This window comes from Helianthus annuus, chromosome 13, assembly GCF_002127325.2.
Source record: "Helianthus annuus cultivar XRQ/B chromosome 13, HanXRQr2.0-SUNRISE, whole genome shotgun sequence".
NCBI classification, from domain to species: Eukaryota; Viridiplantae; Streptophyta; class Magnoliopsida; order Asterales; family Asteraceae; genus Helianthus; species Helianthus annuus.
This window is the reverse complement of record NC_035445.2, coordinates 151,179,314-151,183,569: the sequence shown is the minus strand read 5'-3', so window position 1 is coordinate 151,183,569 and position 4,256 is coordinate 151,179,314. Positions and strand designations below refer to the sequence as shown.

Below are 4,256 nucleotides of genomic sequence, written 5' to 3'. Positions count from 1 at the left end.
TCTTATTGTTTCTGCTGTTGGTATTCATCGCGCTTGCGTTCTTGCTATTGTTACTCGATTGGGAAAAATAGGTTCCTTGTGCATTTTGGTGATATCGTTGGCCTGTTTATTCTACTTTTGATAGTAATCATGCTTGCAATATGCTAGGTTCTTGTATAATTATAACTAGGTTATCTACCCGTGTGATACACGGGTGAAACAATTTAATTTTGAAAATGAATATAAAAATAATTAAACTATATATAGCTGATTTATTTTTTATTAGTTACGACGATAAAGTAAATGTATCAATAAACACTTGTAATAGATTAGTCTCAGCAAATATTAAAAGCCAACCTGGTAGGTAGCATTGGTGCACGTATCATTAGTGCACGTGAGATGCAAGTCAACCAAATTTTACAAAATTACTTAGATACAAGGCGACCACAATTATAAGGTACACAGATGGGTTGGATTCGGCTCGTCCTTAACAGGTCACATTTTTTCTTAAATTACCTTGATAACAAAATACATTTTATTAAATGGAACTAATACAAACAACAGGCGATCAACACTGTAGTGGGAATTGAGTACCAACAATAAAAATTATTTCTTTGAAAAAGCATAAAAAGTAAAAAAAACAAAAACACAAACACTTCAACCTAACCCGACAACAAACCGAAAACTTATAAACATATATAATCAGATGAATTGGTCTAGATATAAACCTAACCAAAGTCTCAAATATCTTTGCTCATACAACATGCATCAGGCATGAATATATATTCTCACTTACAAGTTTAAATTTAATAAAACACGCTAAACAATTAAAATTTTAAGATTTCTAAAGGCTGCAGAAGTCTTTAATACCAGTAAGATCTATTACCATTGCCTCCCTAGTAGATAAGTTGAGAGTGCTGAAATACAAAAGAATATTTAAAATCAATATATCAGATATTATAGCTTTATTAGATGACAAAAGATCAAAATTCTGAGAGAAAGGTTAAGCAATCTCAAATGCATATTATCTTTTATCAATTTGAGCACGCAACCCTCTAACAATATCTTTAAATTAAGAATTGCAGTATTAATGAAGATAATGACACAAATTGACTTAGAAAAAATATACAGACTAATTTCTATGGATTTAGCGACTGATGCTAATGCAATCTTTGAACAATAATCACAGCTTTCTATTTTTCTAGAAAGAACAATCAGAAGACATTAAAAACCCCTTAAAAATTGCAAGTTACAACATCAAACTATAAACATCAAAACATTAACGGACTGAAATCACTACCTGTTTTGTTGCTCTTGAGCATGCAGCAGACTCCCTATTCTTTATCATTCGCTTTTGCCTTCTTTCAACAGTCTTCTCCATCACATCTCCAAAAGCAAACCTTTTCGTTCCAGACATGACTGTATGATAAACTACCCATTAAAGTGGTTGGAGACATATAACCCACATCCATTAAAGTGTTACCAGGAACCAAAACCGATTGTTGAACATGATAATGAGCAGCCATAATCACATTCTGTTAGTAACTTGCAGGACTTTGATAGTTTTTCCACTGCAATTCTTTCTGTTCAAGATTCCCTTATTCATTCATCTTCTCGGGAAAACATTCAAAACAACCCCTGCTTTGACCAACAAATCTTCAAGTGTTATCTCACGAAGAGTAGGTTGTCTCTTCTCTTCACCACACTTAAAATTACCACCCTTACTAACATTTATTCCCATCATCATCACTAACATTCGTTTTCTTCTTCTGACCCTGTTGTATATCCTACCACACTTCATCAACCATCTTCTTTGTCACACCTGAATCAAGCTGTGTGAGCTTCGTATAATTAACCGCGTTACTACTTGCCGCTTGATTACTTTCAGCACTATACACACTCATCAAAAGCTCATCCAGATTCATAAAAATAAAGGCTCCCTTAAATCCCCTAACTGCGGTTGAACTTCATATAATGTTAGGTTACACAATGACCCTTTCCTTGATAATCCTGCTTCCCCATACACCAAACCCTAACTATCAACCCTACTTATCAAACCCTAACTACTAACCCTGACTATTAACCGTTTTATCTTTTAATCTCACAAATCAAACTCCAAATACTACCAATCAAGCTACCAAAACATTCATAGCGTGTGAATTATAAACAAAATACTAAACCTAAACTGCACAATGTTGATTTCAAACATTTAAACCATCAGAAACACAAGAAAACACAAATCGACGTACAATCAGAAACAATTCATGTGATCGATGAAAGATATGAACAACTCACTTGAATTTGAAGTGAATCTAAGCATCTGCAACAGAAAATAAGGTGTATAATCAAAGATGTGGTTGATCGTAGATTAGAGGCGGCGAGTCTCCTTTGATCGCCATCAGTGTTTTGCAAAGAAAAGGGTTAAGTAGAAAGCGGATTTGTTTTGTACTGTGGGTTTAATATATTTTGGCTCAAAAAGGGTCAAGAAAACCCGATTCAGGAACAAAAATGGTACCTGAGAAAATGAGCGGGAAATCCACAAAATAGATGGCTTGAGAATGTGCCACGTGTCTCACAAAGGTTTTCTTTATTATATTAGTAAGATAAGATTATTATATTATAGAATAGAATAAAAGGTGTGTTCTTATTACAACAATATAATAGTTTTGTGTATGTATTATAATAGTCTATTTCTCATGTAACTCCTTGTAATATGGTTCATATATATACACAGATTTCTACAACTTTCTAAGGTTTCTTACTCTTACATGATATCAAAGGCATGTTTCCTACTCTTTCATGGGGTTTTCTAGGGGTTTATAAGTGATTAGCTCTTGAAACTGGAGTATATGTTCAACCATGATGGGTTAGAGTTTCTGTGTTGTTCCAAGTAAAGTAGATTCAAACAAATTGCCTCTCATGTCATATAGATTTTGGACGTGGACCATGAGCTCCATATATCCTTCGATTTCGTTGAGCCTCTTATTGCTTCGCTTCACTTTTGGCTTAAGTGGATGATCTTTGGACCTATCTACACCTATTTAGGGCATATACGGTTACATTTGATTTTGTGGATTGGGGTGTTGGTTATTTGGATGATTGTTCTACTTGTTGTAATAAGGATGAGAAATTTGTAGGAAACATGCGCGTATATAATGAATAAAAATAATTTTATTATGAATTACAATTACAACAAAGAAAAGAAAGAAAACAGTAAATTAAAAAAAACAGATGACACTGAAATAAACAGAAATACAAGAAATAGTAGAAAAAGATAATGTTTTTGTGATTGATGATCGTTAGGTCTATAAACGAACCGAATGTTCATGAACTGTTCGGCGTGAAGTTCGTTTATTTAACTAAACGAACAAACATGAACAAAGTTTTTTTATCATTTAATTAAATAAACAAATACGAACACATGTTCTGTTTGTTTATTTATCTTCATGAACGCTCGTTTATGTCCATTCATTCATGTTCATTTATGTTTCTTCGTTTAAAATTTAAATTAATATATAACTAGTTATATTTATATAAATATAAAAATAAAAAAGGCATTCTAACTACTTATATACATATAACAAATTAATAAATGGGATTTCCAATAAACCTATTGTAATTGATCACCAGTTTATATTATATAAACTACGTAACTTAATCATGTATTTTGAACCACTAATTTATATTTGTTTTTTTTATGAATTATGATGTATTAGACTTATTCGTATGTGTTCATGTTAAGTTAGATTCGTTTATGTTTGTGTTATTATGCTCATTTTTGCTCATTTATGTTTGTTTACATTCATAAACTATTCGTTTAGGTTAAAAAAGGAACCAACACGAACATGTTCATTTTCTTAATTAAAAAGACGATGACACAGTACACCATTGATGAGCCACACCCCACAAAAACCAAACTTATTACATTCTTCACCAAGGCCTATTTCTGTTTGGTCCAATGCATGCGTCAACGTTCAAACTCTAGCAGCTAGAAATATATATATTATGATCTAGTGGCGCCTATCCCACACCCCCTGGGCTCGCTATTACTAGAGAGAAGCAGTAGTGGTGTAGGTTCACTAGCGGAGGATCTAGTAACCTTATCCTTGTTATACAAACAAACCCGGTTGTGCGGAATCCAAACGGTAAGTTAAATCGAGCAAAGAACACACACAAGAGAAAGATTCAACTGTTAAAGTTCAATGTATATTACTTCAGAAGAGTTGTTACAAGATAATACAAAGATGTTCACTCAAACTTACTTACTGAAGTTCATT

General features: G+C 32.7%; 1 long non-coding RNA gene across 1 annotated transcript; it reads right to left on the bottom strand.

The window, feature by feature from the left end:
- Positions 1-654: 654 nt before the first annotated feature.
- On the bottom strand, positions 655-2,482 carry LOC110903416. Its single transcript, XR_002571916.2, has 2 exons — positions 1,280-2,482; positions 655-896 (listed from the first exon to the last, which is right to left on the bottom strand). It is a non-coding gene; the product is annotated as an uncharacterized LOC110903416 (long non-coding RNA).
- Between the last annotated feature and the right edge of the window lie 1,774 nt (positions 2,483-4,256).